The sequence below is a fragment of the Perognathus longimembris genome, unplaced genomic scaffold (assembly GCF_023159225.1).
Source record: "Perognathus longimembris pacificus isolate PPM17 unplaced genomic scaffold, ASM2315922v1 HiC_scaffold_479, whole genome shotgun sequence".
Classification (NCBI taxonomy): domain Eukaryota; kingdom Metazoa; phylum Chordata; class Mammalia; order Rodentia; family Heteromyidae; genus Perognathus; species Perognathus longimembris.
The window spans coordinates 1-21,267 of NW_025960145.1; positions in this window are offsets into that span (position 1 = coordinate 1).

Sequence of the window (21,267 nt, forward strand, 5' to 3'; positions counted from 1 at the left end):
TAGGACCTGCACTTACGAAGCAGGTAGGCAGTTCTATATCAGGGAGTATACCTTCTGAGAATAAAAACAGCTGGAGCTTATAAAGGTACTTGCACAGGGGAAAGGATAATATACTGGGAACTCCTCAGAAGAATCTGATTTGTGGTGAGGGTAGAGAGATAAAAGTTCATTTAAGAACGACAAGAACATGCTGCTACGTAGCTGTTTATCAGTACATATCTCCACTGAGATTAAGAAAAGCAGTAGCTTAATAAATTAAGTACTTCCAGGTATGGTCACTGTACTGGTAACTCCCCAAAAGAATCTGGATTGTGGTGAGGGAACAGTGAAAAAAGCTCATTTAGGACCTGCACTTACGAAGGGGGTAGGCAGTTGTATATCAGGGAGTAAACCTTCTGAGAATAAAAACAGCTGGAGCCTGGTAATGTAATTACACAGGGGAAAGGATAATGTACTGGGAACTCCTCAGAAGAATCTGATTTGTGGTGAGGGGAGAGAGATGAAAGCTCATTTAGGAACGACATGAACATGCTGCGTAGGTAGCTGTTTATCAGTAAATATCTCCACTGAGATTAAGAAAAGCAGTAGCTTAATAAATTAAGTACTTCCTGGTATGGTTACTGTACTGGTAACTTCCCAAAAGAATCTGGATTGTGGTGAAGGAACAGAGAAAAAAGCTCATTTAGGACCTGCACTTACGAAGGGGGTAGGCAGTAGTATATCATCGAGTATACCTTCTGAGAATAAATACAGCTGGAGCTTATAAAGGTAATTACACATAGGAAAGGATAATATACTGGGAACTCCTCAGAAGAATCTGATTTGTGTGAGGGGAGAGAGATAAAAGCTCATTTAGGAACGACAAGAACATGCTCCATACGTAGCTGTTTATCAGTAAATATCTCCACTGAGATTAAGAAAAGCAGTAGCTTAATAAATTAAGTACTTCCTGGTATGGTTACTCTACTGGTAACTCCCCAAAAGAATCTGGATTGTGGTGAGGGAACAGAGAAAAAAGCTCATTTAGGAACTGCACTTACGAAGGGGGTAGGCAGCTGTATATCAGGGAATAAACCTTCTGAGAATAAAAACAGCTGGAGCTTGTTAAGGTAATTAAACAGGGAAAAGGATAATGTACTGGGAAGTCCTCAGAAGAATCTGATTTGTGGTGAGGGGAGAGAGATAAAAGCTCATTTAGGAACGACATGAACATGCTGCGTACATAGCTGTTTATCAGTAAATATCTCCACTGAGATTAAGAAAAGCAGTAGCTTAATAAATTAAGTACTTCCTGGTATGGTTACTGTACTGGTAACTCCCCAAAAGAATCTGTATTGTGTTGAGGGAACAGAGAAAAAGCTCATTTAGGACCTGCACATAAGAATGGGGTAGGCAGCTGTATATCAGGGAGTAAATGTTCTGAGAATTAAAACAGCTGGAGCTTGTTAAGGTAATTACACAGGGGAAAGGATAATGTACTGGGAACTCCTCAGAAGAATCTGATTTGTGGTGAGGGGAGAGAGATAAAAGCTTATTAAGAACGACATGTACATGCTGCAAACGTAGCTGTTTATTAGTAAATATGTCCACAGAGATTAAGAGAAGCAGTAGCTTAATAAATTAAGTACTTCCTGGTATGGATACTGTACTGGTAACTCCCCAAAAAAATCTGGATTGTGCTGAGGGAACAGAGAAAAAAGCTCATTTAGGACCTGCACTTACGAAGAGGGTAGGCATCTGCATATCAGGGAGTAAACCTTCTGAGAATAAAAACAGCTGGAACTTGTTAAGGTAATTACACAGGGGAAAGGATAATGTACTGGGAACTCCTCAGAAGAATCTGATTTGTGGTGAGGGGAGAGAGATAAAAGCGCATTTAGGAAGGACATGAACATGCTGCGTAGGTAGCTGTTTATCAGTAAATATCTCCACTGAGATTAAGAAAAGCAGTAGCTTAATAAATTAAGTACTTCCTGGTATGGTTACTGTACTGGTAACTCCCCAAAAGAATCTGGATTGTGGTGAGGGAACAGAGAAAAAAGCTCATTTAGGACGTGCACTTACGAAGGGGGTAGTCAGCTGTAAATCAGGGAGTAAACCTTCTGAGAATAGAAACTGCCAGAGCTTGTTAAGGTAATTACACAGGGGAAAGGATAATGTACTGGGAACTCCTCAGAAGAATCTGATTTGTGGTGAGGGGAGAGAGATAAAAGCTCATTTAGGAACGACATGAACATGCTGCGTAGGTAGCTGTTTATCAGTAAATATCTCCACTGAGATTAAGAAAAGCAGTAGCTTAATAAATTAAGTACTTCCTGGTATGGTTACTTTACTGGTAACTCCCCAAAAGAATCTGGATTGTGGTGAGGGAACAGAGAAAAAAGCTCATTTATGACCTGCACTTACGAAGGGGGTATGCAGCTGTATATCAGGGAGTAAACCTTCTGAGAATAAAAACAGCTGGAGCTTGTTGAGGTAATTACACAGGGGAAAGGATAATGTACTGGGAACTCCTCAGAAGAATCTGATTTGTGGTGAAGGGAGAGATAAAAGCTCATTTAGGAACGACATGAACATGCTGTGTAGGTAGCTGTTTATCAGTAAATATCTCCACTGAGATTAAGAAAAGCAGTAGCTTAATAAATTAAGTACTTCGTGGTATGGTTACTGTACTGGTAATTCCCCAAAAGAATCTGGATTGTGGTGAGGGAACAGAGAAAAAAGCTCATTTAGGACCTGAACTTACGAAGGGGGTAGGCAGCTGTATATCAGGGAGTAACCTTCTGAGAATAAAAACAGCTGGAGCTTGTTAAGGTAATTACACATGGGAAAGGATAATGTACTGGGAACTCCTCAGAAGAATCTGATTTGTGGTGAGGGGAGAGAGATAAATCTCATTTAGGAACGACATGAACATGCTGCGTATGTAGCTGTTTATCAGTAAATATCTCCACTGAGATTAAGAAAAGCAGTAGCTTAATAAATTAAGTACTTCCTGGTATGCTTACTGTACTGGTAACTCCCCAAAAGAATCTGGATTGTGGTGAGGGAACAGAGAAAAAAGCTCATTTAAGACCTGCATTTACGAAGGGGGTAGGCAGCTGTATATCAGGGAGTAAACCTTCTGAGAATAAAAACAGCTGGAGCTTGTTAAGGTAATTACACAGGGGAAATGATAATGTACTGGGAACTCCTCAGAAGAATCTGATTTATGCTGAGGGGAGAGAGAAAAAGCTCATTTAAGAACCACAGGACCATGCTGCGTAGGTAGCTGTTTATCAGTAAATATCTCCACTGAGATTAAGAAAAGCAGTAGCTTAATAAATTAAGTACTTCCTGGTATGGTTACTGTACTGGTAACTCCCCAAAAGAATCTGGATTGTGGTGAGGGAACAGAGAAAAAAGCTCATTTAGTACCTGCACTTACGAAGGGGGTAGGCAGCTGTATATCAGGGAGTAAACCTTCTGAGAATAAAAACAGCTGGAGCTTGTTAAGGTAATTACACAGGGGAAAGGATAATGTACTGGGAACTCCTCAGAAGAATCTGATTTGTGGTGAAGAGAGAGACATAAAAGCTCATAAGAACGACATGAACATGCTGCGTACCTAGCTGTTTATCAGTAAATATCTCCACTGAGATTAAGAAAAGCAGTAGCTTCATAAATTAAGTACTTCCTGGTATGGTTATTGTACTGGTAACTCCCCAAAGAATCTGGATTGTGGTGAGGGAACAGAGAAAAAAGCTCATTTAGGACCTGCACTTACGAAGGGGGTAGGCAGCTCTATATCAGGGAGTAAACCTTCTGAGAATAAAAACAGCTGGAGCTTGTTAAGGTAATTACACAGGGGAAAGGATAATGTTCTGGGAACTCCTCAGAAGAATCTGATTTGTGGTGAGGGGAGAGAGATAAAAGCTCATTTACGAAAGACATGAACAAGCTGCGTAGGTAGCTGTTTATCAGTAAATATCTCCAATGAGATTAAGAAAAGCAGTAGCTTAATAAATTAAGTACTTCCTGGTATGGTTACTGTACTGGTAACACCCCAAAAGAATCTGGATTGTGGTGAGGGAACAGAGAAGAAAGCTCCTTTATTACCTGCACTTACGAAGGGGGTAGGCAGCTGTTATATCAGGGAGTAACCTTCTGAGAATAGAAACAGCTGGAGCTTGTTATTGTAATTACTCAGGGGAAAGGATAATGTACTGGGAACTCCTCAGAAGAATCTGATTTGTGGTGAGGGGAGAGAGATAAAAGCTCATTTATGAACGACATGAACATGCTGCGTAGGTAGCTGTTTATCAGTAAATATCTCCACTGAGATTAAGAAAAGCAGTAGCTTAAAAAATTAAGTACTTCCTGGTATGGTTACTGTACTGGTAACGCCCCAAAAGAAACTGGATTGTGGTGAAGGAACAGACAAAAAAGCTCATTTATGACCTGCACTCACAAAGGGGGTAGGCCGCTGTATATCAGGGAGTAAACCTTCTGAGAATAAAAACAGCTGGAGCTTGTTAAGGTAATTACACAGGGGAAAGGATAATGTACTGGGAACTCCTCAGAAGAATCTGATTTGTGGTGAGGGGAGAGAGATATAAGCTCATTTAGGAACGACATGAACATGCTGCGTAGGTAGCTGTTTATCAGTAAATATCTCCACTGAGATTAAGTAAAGCAGTAGCTTAATAAATTAAGTACTTCCTGGTATGGTTACTGTACTGGTAACTCCCAAAAGAATCTGGATTGTGGTGAGGGAACAGAGAAAAAAGCTCATTTAGGACCTGCACTTACGAAGGGGGTAGGCAGCAGTATATCAGGGAGTAAACCTTCTGAGAATAAAAACAGCTGGAGCTTGTTAAGGTAATTACTCAGTGGAAAGGATAATGTACTGGGAACTCCTCAGAAGAATCTGATTTGTGGTGAGGGGAGAGAGATAAAAGCTCATTTAGGAACGACATGAACATGCTTCGTAGGTAGCTGTTTATCAGTAAATATCTCCGCTGAGATTAAGAAAAGCAGTATCTTAATAAATGAAGTACTTCCTGGTATGTTTAATGTACTGGTAACTCCCAAAAGAATCTGGATTGTAGTGAGGGAACAGAGAAAAAAGCTCATTTAGGACCTGCACTTACGAAGGGAGGCAGCTGTATATCAAGGAGGAAACCTTCTGAGATTAAAAACAGCTAGAGCTTGTTAAGGTAATTACACAGGGGAAAGGATAATGTACTGGGAACTCCTCAGAAGAATCTGATTTGTGGTGAGGGGATAGCGATAAAAGATCATTTAGGAACGACATGAACATGCTGCGTAGGTAGTTGTTTATCAGTAAATATCTCCACTGAGATTAAGAAAAGCAGTAGCTTAATAAATTAAGTACTTCCTGGTATGGTTACTGTACTGGTAACTCCCCAAAAGAATCTGGATTGTGGTGAGGGAACAGAGAAAATACTCATTTAGACCTGCACTTACGAAGGGGGTAGGCAGCTGTATATCAGGGATTAAACCTTCTGAGAAAAAAAACAGCTGGGGTTTGTTAAGGTAATTACACAGGGAAAGGATAATGTACTGGGAACTCGTCAGAAGAATCTGATTTGTGGTGAGGGGAGAGAGATAAAAGCTCATTTAGGAAAGACATGAACATGCTGCGTAGGTAGCTGTTTATCAGTATATCTCCACTGAGATTAAGAAAAGCAGTAGCTTATTAAATTAAGTACTTCCTGGTATGGTTACTGTACTGGTAACTTCCCAAAGAATCTGGATTGTGGTGAGGCAACAGAGAAAAAAGCTCATTTAGGACCTGCACTTACAAAGGGGGTAGGCAGCTGTATATCAGGGAGTAAATCTTCTGAGAATAAAAACAGCTGGAGCTTGTTAAGGTAATTACACAGGGGAAAGCATAATGTACTGGGAACTCCTCAGAATAATCTGATTTGTGGTGAGGGGAGAGAGATAAAAGCTCATTTAGGAACGACATGAACATGCTGCGTAGGTAGCTGTTTATCAGTAAATATCTCCACAGAGATTAAGAAAAGCAGTAGCTTAATAAATTAAGTACTTCCTGGTGTGGTTACTGTACTGGTAACCCCCCAAAAGATTCTGGATTGTGGTGAGGGAACAGAGAAAAAAGCTCATTTAGGACCTGCATTTACGAAGGGGATAGGCAGCTGTATATCAAGAGTAAACATTCTGAGCTTAAAAACAGCTAGAGCTTGTTAAGGTAATTACACAGGGGAAAGGATAATGTACTGGGAACTCCTCAGAACAATCTGATTTGTGGTGAGGGGATAGCGATAAAAGATCATTTAGGAACGACATGAACATGCTGCGTAAGTAGCTGTTTATCAGTAAATATCTCCACTGAGATTAAGAAGAGCAGTAGCTTAATAAACTAAGTACTTCCTGGTATGGTTACTGTACTGGTAACTCACCAAAAGAATCTGGATTGTGGTTAAGGAATAGAGAAAAAAGCTCATTTAGGACCTGCACTAACGAAGGGGGTAGACAGTTGTTTATCAGGGAGTAAACCTTCTGAGAATAAAAACAGCTGGAGCTTATAAATCTAATTACACAGGGAAAGGGTAATGTACTGGGAACTCCTCAGAAGAATCTGATTTGTGGTGAGGGGAGAGAGATAAAAGCTCATTTAGGAACGACATGAACATGCTGCGTAGGTAGCTGTTTATCAGTAAATATCTCCACTGAAATTAAGAAAAGCAGTAGCTTAATAAATTAAGTACTTTCTGGTATGGTTACTGTACTGGTAACTCCCCAAAAGAATCTGGATTGTGGTGAGGGAACAGAGAAAAAAGCTCATTTAGGACCTGCACTTACGAAGGGGGTAGGCAGCTGTATATCAGGGAGTAAACCTTCTGAGAATAAAAACAGCTGGATCGTGTTAAGGTAATTACACAGGGGAAAGGATAATGTACTGGGAACTCCTCAGAAGAATCTGATTTGTGGTGAGGGGAGAGAGATAAAAGCTCATTTAGGAACGACATGAACATGCTGCCTAGGTAGCTGTTTATCAGTAAATATCTCCACTGAGATTAAGAAAAGCAGTAGCTTAATTAATTAAGTACTTCCTGGTATGGGTACTGTACTGGTAACTCCCCAAAAGAGTCTGGATTTTGGTGAGGGAACAGAGTAAAAAGCTCATTTAGGACCTGCACTTACGAAGGGGGTAGGAAGCTGTATATCAGGGACTAAACCTTCTGAGAATAAAAACAGCTGGAGCTTGTTAAGGTAATTACACAGGGGAAAGGATAATGTACTGGGAACTCTCAGAAGAATCTGATTTGTGGTGAGGGGAGAGAGATAAAAGCTCATTAAGGAACGACATGAGCATGCTGCGTAGGTAGTTGTTTATCAGTAAATATCTCCACTGAGATAAAGAAAAGCAGTAGCTTAATAAATTAAGTACTTCCTGGTATGGTTACTGTACTGGTAACTCCCCAAAAGAATCTGGATTGTGGTGAGGGAACAGAGAAAAAACTCATTTAGGACCTGCACTTACGAAGGGGGTAGGCAGCTGTATATCAGGGATTAAACCTTCTGAGAATAAAAACAGCTGTAGCTTGTTAAGGTAAATACACAGGGGAAAGGATAATGTACTGGGAACTCCTCAGAAGAATCTGATTTGTGGTGAGGGGAGAGAGATAAAAGCTCATTTAGGAACGACATGAACATGCTGCGTAGGTAGCTGTTTATCAGTAAATATCTCCACAGAGATTAAGAAAAGCAGTAGCTTAATAAATTAAGTACTTCCTGGTGTGGTTACTGTACTGGTGACCCCACAAAAGATTCTGAATTGTGGTGAGGGAACAGAGAAAAAAACTCATTTAGGACCTGCACTTACGAAGGGGGTAGGCAGCTGTATATCAAGGAGTAAACCTTCTGAGATTAAAAACAGCTAGAGTTTGTTAAGGTAATTACACAGGGAAAGAATAATGTACTGGGAACTCCTCAGAAGAATCTGATTTGTGGTGAGGGGATAGCGATAAAAGATCATTTAGGAACGACATGAACATGCTGTGTAGGTACCTGTTTATCAGTAAATATCTCCACTGAGATTAAGAAAAGCAGGAGCTTAATAAATTAAGTACTTCCTGGTATGGTTACTGTACTGGTAACTCCCCAAAAGAATCTGGATTGTGGTGAGGGAACAGAGAAAAACGCTCATTTAGGACCTGCACTTAGAAGGGGGAGACAGCTGTATATCAGGGAATATCGCTTCTGAGAATAAAAACAGATGGAGCTTGTTAAGGTAATTACACAGGGGAAAGGATAATGTACTGGGAACTCCTCAGAAGAATCTGATTTGTGGTGAGGGGAGAGAGATAAAAGCTCATTTAAGAACGACATGAACATGTTGCATACGAAGCTGTTTATCAGTAAATATCTCTACTGAGATTAAGAAAAGCAGTATCTTAATAAATTAAGTACTTCCTGGTATGGATACTGTACTGGTAACTCCCCAAAAGAATCTGGATTGTGGTGAGGGAACAGAGAAAAAAGCTCATTTAGGACCTGCACTTACGAAGGGGGTAGGCAGCTGTTTATCAGGGAGTAAACCTTCTGAGAATAAAAACAGCTGGAGCTTGTTAAGGTAATTACACAGGGGAAAGGATAATGTACTGGGAACTCCTCAGAAGAATCTGATTTGTGGTGATCGGAGTGAGATAAAAGCTCATTTAGGAACGACATGAACATGCTGCGTAGGTAGCTGTTTATCAGTAAATATCTCCAATGAGATTAAGAAAAGCAGTAGCTTAATAAATTAAGTACTTCCTGGTATGGATACTTTACTGGTAACTCCCAAAAGAATCTGGATTGTGGTGAGGGAACAGAGAAAAAAGCTCATTTAGGAACGACATGAACATGGGGCGTAGGTAGCTGTTTATCAGTAAATATCTCCACTGAGATTAAGAAAAGCAGTCGCTTAATAAATTAAGTACTTCCTGGTATGGTTAGTGTACTGGTAACTCCCCAAAAGAATCTGGATTGCGGTGAGGGAACAGAGAAAAAAGCTCATTTAGGACCTGCACTTACGAAGGGGGTAGGCAGCTCTATATCAGGGAGTAAACCATCTGAGAATAAAAACAGCTGGAACTTGTTAAGGTAATTACACAGGGGAAAGGATAATGTACTGGGAAATTCTCAGAAGAATCTGATTTGTGGTGAGTGGAGAGTGATAAAAGCTCATTTAGGAACGACATGAACATGCTGCGTAGGTAGCTGTTTATCAATAAATATCTCCACTGAGATTAAGAAAATCAGTAGCTTAATAAATTAAGTACTTCCTGGTATGGTTACTGTACTGGTAACTCCCAAAAGAATCTGGATTGTGGTGAGGGAACAGAGAAAAAAGCTCATTTAGGACCTGCACTTACGAAGGGGGTAGGCAGCTCTATATCAGGGAGTAAACCTTCTGAGAATAAAAACAGTTGGAAATTGTTAAGGTAATTACACAGGGGAAAGTATAATGTACTGGGAACTCCTCAGAAGAATCTGATTTGTGGTGACGGGAGAGAGATAAAAGCTCATTAGGAACGACATGAACATGCTGCTTAGGTAGCTGTTTATCAGTAAATATCTCCACTGAGATTAAGAAAAGCAGTAGCTTAATAAATTAAGTACTTCCTGGTATGGTTACTGTACTGTAACTCCCCAAAACAATCTGGATTGTGGTGAGGGAATAGAGAAAAAAGCTCATTTAGGACCTGCTCTTACGAAGGGGGTAGTCAGTTGTATATCAGGGAGTAAAACTTCTGAGAATAAAAACAGCTGGAGCTTGTTAAGGTAATTACACAGGGGAAAGGATAATGTACTGGAACTCCTCAGAAGAATCTGATTTTGTGGTGAGGGGAGAGAGATAAAAGCTCATTTAGGAACGACATGAACATGCTGCGTAGGTAGCTGTTTATCAGTAAATATCTCCACTGAGATTAAGAAAAGCAGTAGCTTAATAAATTAAGTACTTCCTGGTATGGTTACTGTACTGGTAACTCCCAAAAGAATCTGGATTGTGTTGAGGGAACAGAGTAAAAAGCTCATTTAGGACCTGCAATTACGAAGGGGGTAGGGAGCTGTATATCAGGGAGTATCGCTTCTGAGAATAAAAACAGCCGGAGCGTGTTAAGGTAATTACACAGGGGAAAGGATAATGTACTGGGAACTCCTCAGAAGAATCTGATTTGTGGTGAGGGGAGAGAGATAAAAGCTCACTTAGGAACGACATGAACATGCTGCGTAGGTAGCTATTTATCAGTAAATATCTCCAATGAGTTTAAGAAAAGTAGTAGCTTAATAAATTAAGTATTTCCTGGTATGGATTCTGTACGGGTAACTCCCCAAAAGAATCTGGATTGTGGTGAGGGAACAGAGAAAAAAGCTCATATACTAATGACATGAACATGCTGCGTAGGTAGCTGTTTATCAGTAAATATCTCCACTGAGATTAAGAAAAGCAGTAGCTTAATTAATTAAGTACTTCCTGGTATGGTTACTGTACTGGTAACACCCAAAAGAATCTGGATTGTGGTGAGGGAACAGAGAAAAAAGCTCTTTTAGGACCTGCACTTACGAAGGGGGTAGGCAGCTGTATATCAGGGAGTAAACCTTCTGAGAATAAAAACAGCTGGAGCTTGTTAAGGTAATTACACAGGGGAAAGGATAATGTACTGGGAACTCCTCAGAAGAATCTGATTTGTGGTGAGGGGAGAGAGATAAAAGATCATTTCGGAACGACATGAACATGCTGCGTAGGTAGCTGTTTATCTGTAAATATCTCCACTGAGATTAAGAAATGCAGTAGCTTAATAAATTGAGTACTTCCTGGTATGGATACTGTACTGGTACCTCCCAAAAAGAATCTGGATTGTGGTGAGGGAACAGAGAATAAAGCTCATTTAGGAGCTGCACTTACGAAGGGGGTAGGCAGCTGTATATCAGGGAGTAAACCTTCTGAGAATAAAAACAGCTGGAGCTTGTTAAGGTCATTACACAGGGGAAAGGATAATGTACTGGGAACTCCTCAGAAGAATCTGATTTGTGGTGAGGGGGAGAGAGATAAAAGCTCATTTATGAACGACATGAACATGTTGCGTAGGTAGCTGTTTATCAGTAAATATCTACACTGAGATTAAGAAAAGCAGTAGCTTAATAAATTAAGTACTTCCTGGTATGGTTACTGTACCGGTAACTCCCCAAAAGAATCTGGATTGTTGTGAGGGAACAGAGACAAAAGCTCATTTAGGACCTGCACTTACGAAGGGGGTAGGCAGCTGTATATCAGGGAGTAAACCTTCTGAGAATAAAAACAGCTGGAGCTTCTTAAGGTAATTACACAGGCGAAAGGATAATGTACTGGGAACTCCTCAGAAGTATCTGATTTGTGGTGAGGAGAGACATAAAAGCTCATTTAGGTTCGACATGAACATGCTGCGTAGGTAGCTGTTTATCAGTAAATATCTCCACTGAGATTAAGAAAAGCAGTAGCTTAATAAATTAAGTACTTCCTGGTATGGTTACTGTACTGGTAACTCCCCAAAAGAATCTGTATTGTGGTGAGGGAACAGAGAAAAAAGCTCATTTATGACCTGCACTTACGAAGTGGGTAGGCAGCTGTATATCAGGGAGTAAATCTTCTGAGAATAAAAACACCTGGAGCTTGTTAAGGTAATTACACAGGGGAAAGGATAATGTACTGGGAACTCCTCAGAAAAATCTGATTTGTGGTGAGGGGAGAGAGATAAAAGCTCATTTAGGAACGACAGGAACATGCAGCGTAGGTAGCTGTTTATCAGTAAATATCTCCACTGAGATTAAGAAAAGCAGTAGTTTAATAAATTAAGTACTTCCTGGTATGGTTACTGTACTGGTAACTCCCCAAAAGAATCTGGATTGTGGTGAGGGAACAGAGACAAAAGCTCATTTAGGACCTGCACTTACGAAGGGTGTAGACAGCTGTATATAAGGGAGTAAACCTTCTGAGAATAAAAACAGCTGGAGCTTGTTAAGGTAATTACACAGGGGAAAGGACAATGTACTGGGAACTCCTCAGAAGAATCTGATTTGTGGTGAGGGGAGAGAGATAAAAGCTCATTTAGGAACAACATGAACATGCTTGCGTAGGTAGCTCTTTATCAGTAAATATCTCCAGTGTGATTAAGAAAAGCAGTAGCTTAATAAATTAAGTACTTCCTGGTACGGTTAATGTACTGGTAACTCCCCAAAAGAATCTGGATTGTGGTGAGGGAACAGAGACAAAAGCTCATTTAGGACCTGCACTTACAAAGGGGGTAGGCAGCTGTATATCAGGAAGTAAACCTTCTGAGAATAAAAACAGCTGGAGCTTGTTAAGGTAATTACACAGGGGAAAGGATAATGTACTGGGAACTCCTCAGAGGAATCTGATTTGTGGTGAGGGGAGAGAGATAAAAGCTCATTTAGGAACGACAAGAACATGCTTCGTAGGTAGCTGTTTATCATTAAATATCTCCATTGAGATTAAGAAAAGCAGTAGCTTAATTAATTAAGTACTTCCTGGTATGGTTACTGTACTGGTAACTCCCCAAAAGAATCTGGATTGTGGTAAGGGAACAGAGAAAAAAGCTCATTTAGGACCTGCACTTACGAAGGGGGTAGGCAGCTGTATAACAGGGAGTAAACCTTCTGAGAATAAAAACAGCTGGAGCTTGTTAAGGTAATTACACAGGGGAAAGGATAATGTACTGGGAACTCCTCAGAAGAATCTGATTTGTGGTGAGGGGAGAGAGATAAAAGCTCATTTAGGAACGACTTGAACATGCTGCGTAGGTAGCTGTTTATCAGTAAATATCTTCACTGAGATTAAGAAAACAGTAGCTTAATAAATTAAGTACTTCCTGGTATGGTTACTGTACTGGTAACTCCCAAAAGAATCTGGATTGTGGTGAGGGAACAGAGAAAAATGCTCATTTAGGACCTGCACTTACGAAGGGGGTAGGCAGCTGTATATCAGGGAGTAAACCTTCTGAGAATAAAAACAGCTGGAGCTTGTTAAGGTAATTACACAGGGGAAAGGATAATGTACTGGGAACTCCTCAGAAGAATCTGATTTGTGGTGAGGGGAGAGAGATAAAAGCTCATTAAAGAACGACATGAACATGCAGCGTAAGTAGCTGTTTATCAGTAAATATCTCCACTGAGATTAAGAAAAGCAGTAGCTTAATAAATTAAGTACTTCCTGGTATGGTTACTGTACTGGTAACTCCCGAAAAGAATCTGGATTGTGGTGAGGGAACAGAGAAAAAAGGTCATTTAGGACCGGCACTTACGAAGGGGGTAGGCAGCTGTATATCAGGGAGTAAACCTTCTGAGAATAAAAAGAGCTGGAGTTGTTAAGGTAATTACACAGGGGAAAGGATAATGTACGGGGAACTCCTCAGAAGAATCTGATTTGTGGTGAGGGGGAGAGAGATAAAAGCTCATTTAATAACGACATGAACATACTGCATAGGTAGCTGTTTTTCAATAAATATCTCCACTGAGATTAAGAAAAGCAGTAGCTTAATAAATTAAGTACTTCCTGGTATGGTTACTGTACTGGTAACTCCCCAAAAGAATCTGGATTGTTGTGAGGGAACAGAGACAAAAGCTCATTTAGGACCTGCACTTACGAAGGGGGTAGGCAGCTGTATATCTGGGAGTAAACCTTCTGAGAATAAAAACAGCTGGAGCTTCTTAAGGTAATTACACAGGCGAAAGGATAATGTACTGGGATCTCCTCAGAAGTATCTGATTTGTGGTGAGGAGAGACATAAAAGCTCATTTAGGATCGACATAAACATGCTGCGTAGGTAGCTGTTTATCAGTAAATATCTCCACTGAGATTAAGAAAAGCAGTAGCTTAATAAATTAAGTACTTCCTGGTGTGGTTACTGTACCGGTAACTCCCCAAAAGAATCTGGATTGTGGTGAGGGAAAAGAGAAAAAAGCTCATTTAGGACCTGCACTTAAGAAGGGGGTAGGCAGCTGTATATCAGGGAGTAAACCTTCTGAGAATAAAAACAGCTGGAGCTTGTTAAGGTAATTACACAGGCGAAAGGATAATGTACTGGGAACTCCTCAGAAGTATCTGATTTGTGGTGAGGAGAGACATAAAAGCTCATTTAGGTTCGACATGAACATGCTGCGTAGGTAGCTGTTTATCAGTAAATATCTCCACTGAGATTAAGAAAAGCAGTAGCTTAATAAATTAAGTACTTCCTGGTATGGTTACTGTACTGGTAACTCCCCAAAAGAATCTGTATTGGTGAGGGAACAGAGAAAAAAGCTCATTTAGGACCTGCACTTACGAAGGGGTAGGCAGCTGTATATCAGGGAGTAAACCTTCTGAGAATAAAAACAGCTGGAGCTTGTTAAGGTAATTACACAGGGGAAAGGATAATGTACTGGGAACTCCTCAGAAAAATCTGATTTGTGGTGAGGGGAGAGAGATAAAAGCTCATTTAGGAACGACATGAACATGCTGCGTAGGTAGCTGTTTATCAGTAAATATCTCCACTGAGATTAAGAAAAGCAGTAGCTTAATAAATTAAGTACTTCCTGGTATGGTTACTGTACTGGTAACTCCCCAAAAGAATCTGGATTGTGGTGAGGGAACAGAGACAAAAGCTCATTTAGGACCTGCACTTACGAAGGGGGTAGACAGCTGTATATAAGGGAGTAAACCTTCTGAGAATAAAAACAGCTGGAGCTTGTTAAGGTAATTACACAGGGGAAAGGACAATGTACTGGGAACTCCTCAGAAGAATCTGATTTGTGGTGAGGGGAGAGAGATAAAAGCTCATTTAGGAACAACATGAACATGCTGCGTAGGTAGCTCTTTATCAGTAAATATCTCCAGTGTGATTAAGAAAAGCAGTAGCTTAATAAATTAAGTACTTCCTGGTACGGTTAATGTACTGGTAACTCCCCAAAAGAATCTGGATTGTGGTGAGGGAACAGAGACAAAAGCTCATTTAGGACCTGCACTTACAAAGGGGGTAGGCAGCTGTATATCAGGAAGTAAACCTTCTGAGAATAAAAACAGCTGGAGCTTGTTAAGGTAATTACACAGGGGAAAGGATAATGTACTGGGAACTCCTCAGAGGAATCTGATTTGTGGTGAGGGGAGAGAGATAAAAGCTCATTTAGGAACGACAAGAACATGCTTCGTAGGTAGCTGTTTATCATTAAATATCTCCATTGAGATTAAGAAAAGCAGTAGCTTAATTAATTAAGTACTTCCTGGTATGGTTACTGTACTGGTAACTCCCCAAAAGAATCTGGATTGTGGTAAGGGAACAGAGAAAAAAGCTCATTTAGGACCTGCACTTACGAAGGGGGTAGGCAGCTGTATAACAGGGAGTAAACCTTCTGAGAATAAAAACAGCTGGAGCTTGTTAAGGTAATTACACAGGGGAAAGGATAATGTACTGGGAACTCCTCAGAAGAATCTGATTTGTGGTGAGGGGAGAGAGATAAAAGCTCATTTAGGAACGACTTGAACATGCTGCGTAGGTAGCTGTTTATCAGTAAATATCTTCACTGAGATTAAGAAAACAGTAGCTTAATAAATTAAGTACTTCCTGGTATGGTTACTGTACTGGTAACTCCCCAAAAGAATCTGGATTGTGGTGAGGGAACAGAGAAAAATGCTCATTTAGGACCTGCACTTACGAAGGGGGTAGGCAGCTGTATATCAGGGAGTAAACCTTCTGAGAATAAAAACAGCTGGAGCTTGTTAAGGTAATTACACAGGGGAAAGGATAATGTACTGGGAACTCCTCAGAAGAATCTGATTTGTGGTGAGGGGAGAGAGATAAAAGCTCATTAAAGAACGACATGAACATGCAGCGTAAGTAGCTGTTTATCAGTAAATATCTCCACTGAGATTAAGAAAAGCAGTAGCTTAATAAATTAAGTACTTCCTGGTATGGTTACTGTACTGGTAACTCCCGAAAAGAATCTGGATTGTGGTGAGGGAACAGAGAAAAAAGGTCATTTAGGACCGGCACTTACGAAGGGGGTAGGCAGCTGTATATCAGGGAGTAAACCTTCTGAGAATAAAAAGAGCTGGAGTTGTTAAGGTAATTACACAGGGGAAAGGATAATGTACGGGGAACTCCTCAGAAGAATCTGATTTGTGGTGAGGGGAGAGAGATAAAAGCTCATTTAGTAACGACATGAACATACTGCATAGGTAGCTGTTTTTCAATAAATATCTCCACTGAGATTAAGAAAAGCAGTAGCTTAATAAATTAAGTACTTCCTGGTATGGTTACTGTACTGGTAACTCCCCAAAAGAATCTGGATTGTTGTGAGGGAACAGAGACAAAAGCTCATTTAGGACCTGCACTTACGAAGGGGGTAGGCAGCTGTATATCTGGGAGTAAACCTTCTGAGAATAAAAACAGCTGGAGCTTCTTAAGGTAATTACACAGGCGAAAGGATAATGTACTGGGATCTCCTCAGAAGTATCTGATTTGTGGTGAGGAGAGACATAAAAGCTCATTTAGGATCGACATAAACATGCTGCGTAGGTAGCTGTTTATCAGTAAATATCTCCACTGAGATTAAGAAAAGCAGTAGCTTAATAAATTAAGTACTTCCTGGTGTGGTTACTGTACCGGTAACTCCCCAAAAGAATCTGGATTGTGGTGAGGGAAAAGAGAAAAAAGCTCATTTAGGACCTGCACTTAAGAAGGGGGTAGGCAGCTGTATATCAGGGAGTAAACCTTCTGAGAATAAAAACAGCTGGAGCTTGTTAAGGTAATTACACAGGGGAAAGGATAATGTACTGGGAACTCCTCAGAAGTATCTGATTTGTGGTGAGGAGAGAGATAAAAGCTCATTTAGGAACGACATGAACATGCTGCGTAGGTAGCTGTTTATCAGTAAATATCTCCACTGAGATTAAGAAAAGCAGTAGCTTAATAAATTAAGTACTTCCTGGTATGGTTACTGTACTGGTAACTCCCCAAAAGAATCTGGATTGTGGTGAGGGAACAGAGACAAAAGCTCATTTAGGACCTGCACTTACGAAGGGGGTAGACAGCTGTATATAAGGGAGTAAACCTTCTGAGAATAAAAACAGCTGGAGCTTGTTAAGGTAATTACACAGGGGAAAGGACAATGTACTGGGAACTCCTCAGAAGAATCTGATTTGTGGTGAGGGGAGAGAGATAAAAGCTCATTTAGGAACAACATGAACATGCTGCGTAGGTAGCTCTTTATCAGTAAATATCTCCAGTGTGATTAAGAAAAGCAGTAGCTTAATAAATTAAGTACTTCCTGGTACGGTTAATGTACTGGTAACTCCCCAAAAGAATCTGGATTGTGGTGAGGGAACAGAGACAAAAGCTCATTTAGGACCTGCACTTACAAAGGGGGTAGGCAGCTGTATATCAGGAAGTAAACCTTCTGAGAATAAAAACAGCTGGAGCTTGTTAAGGTAATTACACAGGGGAAAGGATAATGTACTGGGAACTCCTCAGAGGAATCTGATTTGTGGTGAGGGGAGAGAGATAAAAGCTCATTTAGGAACGACAAGAACATGCTTCGTAGGTAGCTGTTTATCATTAAATATCTCCATTGAGATTAAGAAAAGCAGTAGCTTAATTAATTAAGTACTTCCTGGTATGGTTACTGTACTGGTAACTCCCCAAAAGAATCTGGATTGTGGTAAGGGAACAGAGAAAAAAGCTCATTTAGGACCTGCACTTACGAAGGGGGTAGGCAGCTGTATAACAGGGAGTAAACCTTCTGAGAATAAAAACAGCTGGAGCTTGTTAAGGTAATTACACAGGGGAAAGGATAATGTACTGGGAACTCCTCAGAAGAATCTGATTTGTGGTGAGGGGCGAGAGATAAAAGCTCATTTAGGAACGACTTGAACATGCTGCGTAGGTAGCTGTTTATCAGTAAATATCTTCACTGAGATTAAGAAAACAGTAGCTTAATAAATTAAGTACTTCCTGGTATGGTTACTGTACTGGTAACTCCCCAAAAGAATCTGGATTGTGGTGAGGGAACAGAGAAAAATGCTCATTTAGGACCTGCACTTACGAAGGGGGTAGGCAGCTGTATATCAGGGAGTAAACCTTCTGAGAATAAAAACAGCTGGAGCTTGTTAAGGTAATTACACAGGGGAAAGGATAATGTACTGGGAACTCCTCAGAAGAATCTGATTTGTGGTGAGGGGAGAGAGATAAAAGCTCATTAAAGAACGACATGAACATGCAGCGTAAGTAGCTGTTTATCAGTAAATATCTCCACTGAGATTAAGAAAAGCAGTAGCTTAATAAATTAAGTACTTCCTGGTATGGTTACTGTACTGGTAACTCCCGAAAAGAATCTGGATTGTGGTGAGGGAACAGAGAAAAAAGGTCATTTAGGACCGGCACTTACGAAGGGGGTAGGCAGCTGTATATCAGGGAGTAAACCTTCTGAGAATAAAAAGAGCTGGAGTTGTTAAGGTAATTACACAGGGGAAAGGATAATGTACGGGGAACTCCTCAGAAGAATCTGATTTGTGGTGAGGGGAGAGAGATAAAAGCTCATTTAGTAACGACATGAACATACTGCATAGGTAGCTGTTTTTCAATAAATATCTCCACTGAGATTAAGAAAAGCAGTAGCTTAATAAATTAAGTACTTCCTGGTATGGTTACTGTACTGGTAACTCCCCAAAAGAATCTGGATTGTTGTGAGGGAACAGAGACAAAAGCTCATTTAGGACCTGCACTTACGAAGGGGGTAGGCAGCTGTATATCTGGGAGTAAACCTTCTGAGAATAAAAACAGCTGGAGCTTCTTAAGGTAATTACACAGGCGAAAGGATAATGTACTGGGATCTCCTCAGAAGTATCTGATTTGTGGTGAGGAGAGACATAAAAGCTCATTTAGGATCGACATAAACATGCTGCGTAGGTAGCTGTTTATCAGTAAATATCTCCACTGAGATTAAGAAAAGCAGTAGCTTAATAAATTAAGTACTTCCTGGTGTGGTTACTGTACCGGTAACTCCCCAAAAGAATCTGGATTGTGGTGAGGGAAAAGAGAAAAAAGCTCATTTAGGACCTGCACTTAAGAAGGGGGTAGGCAGCTGTATATCAGGGAGTAAACCTTCTGAGAATAAAAACAGCTGGAGCTTGTTAAGGTAATTACACAGGGGAAAGGATAATGTACTGGGAACTCCTCAGAATAATCTGATTTGTAGTGAGTAGAGAGAGATAAAAGCTCATTTAGGAACGACATGTACATGCTGCGTAGGTAGCTGTTTATCAGTAAATATCTTCACTGAGATTAAGAAAAGCAGTAGCTTAATACATTAAGTAATTCCTGGTATGGTTACTGTACCGGTAACTCCCCAAAAGAATCTGGATTGTGGTGAGGGAAAAGAGAAAAAAGCTCATTTAGGACCTGCACTTACGAAGGGGGTAGGCAGCTGTATATCAGGGAGTAAACCTTCTGAGAATAAAAACAGCTGGAGCTTGTTAAGGTAATTACACAGGGGAAAGGATAATGTACTGGGAACGCCTCAGAAGAATCTGATTTGTGGTGAGGGGAGAGAGATAAAAGCTCATTTAGGAACGACATGAACATGCTGCGTCGGTAGATGTTTATCAGTAAATATCTCCACTGAGATGAAGAAAAGCAGTAGCTTAATAAATTAAGTACTTCCTGGTATGGTTACTGTACTGGTAACTCCCCAAAAGAATCTGGATTGTGGTGAGGGAACAGAGCAAAAAGCTCATTTAGGACCTGCACTTACGAAGGGGGTAGGCAGCTGTATATCAGGGAGTAAACCTTCTGAGAATAAGAACAGCTGGAGCTTGTTAAGGTAATTACACAGGGGAAAGGATAATGTACTGGGAACTCCTCTGAAAAATCTTATTTGTGGTGAGGGGAGAGAGATAAAAGCTCATTTAGGAACGACATGAACATGCTGCGTAGGTAGCTGTTTATCAGTAAATATCTCCACTGAGATTAAGAAAAGCAGTAGCTTAATGAATTAAGTACTTCCTGGTATGGTTACTGTACTGGTACCTCCCCAAAAGAATCTGGATTGTGGTGAGGGAACAGAGAAAAAAGCTCATTTAGGACCTGCACTTACGAAGGGGGTAGGGAGCTGTATATCTGGGAGTAAATCTTCTGAGAATAAAAACAGCTGGAGCTTGTTAAGGTAATTACACAGGGGAAAGGATAATGTACTGGGAACTCCTCAGAAGAATCTGATTTGTGGTGAGGGGAGAGAGATAAAAGCTCATTTAGGAACGACATGAAAATGCTGCATAGGTAGCTGTTTATCAGTAAATATCTCCACTGAGTTTAAGAAAAGCAGTAGCTTAATAAATTAAGTACTTCCTGGTATGGTTACTGTACTGGTAACTCCCCAAAAGAATCTGTATTGTGGTGAGGGAACAGAGAAAAAAGCTCATTTAGGACCTGCACTTACGAAGGGGGTAGTCAGTTGTATATCAGGGAGTAAACCTTCTGAGAATAAAAACAGCTGGAGCTTGTTAAGGTAATTACACAGGGGAAAGGATAATGTACTGGGAACTCCTCAGAAGCATCTGATTTGTGGTGAGGGGAGAGAGATAAAAGCTCATTTAGGAACGACATGAACATGCTGCGTAGGTAGCTGTTTATCAGTAAATATCTCCACTGAGATTAAGAAAAGCAGTAGCTTAATAAATTAAGTACTTCCTGGTATGGTTACTGTACTGGTAACTCCCCAAAAGAATATGGATTGTGGTGAGGGAACAGAGTAAAAAGCTAATTTAAGACCTGCATTACGAAGGGGGTAGGCAGTTGTATATCAGGGAGTAAAAATTCTGAGAATAAATACAGCTGGAGCTTATAAAGGTAATTACACAGGGGAAAGGATAATGTACTGGGAACTCCTCAGAAGAATCTTATTTGTGGTGAGTGGAGAGAGATAAAAGCTCAATTAGGAACGACATGAACATGCTGCGTAGGTAGCTGTTTATCAGTAAATATCTCCACTGAGATTAAGAAAAGCAGTAGCTTAATAAATTGAGTACTTCCTAGTATGGTTACTGTACTGGGAGCTCCCCAAAAGAATCTGGATAGTGGTGAGGGAATAGAGAAAAAAGCTCATTGATGACCTGCACTTACGAATGGGGTAGGCAGCTGTATATCAGGATGTAAACCTTCTGAGAATAAAAACAGCTGGAGCTTGTTCAGGTAATAACACAGCGGAAAGGATAATGTACTGGGA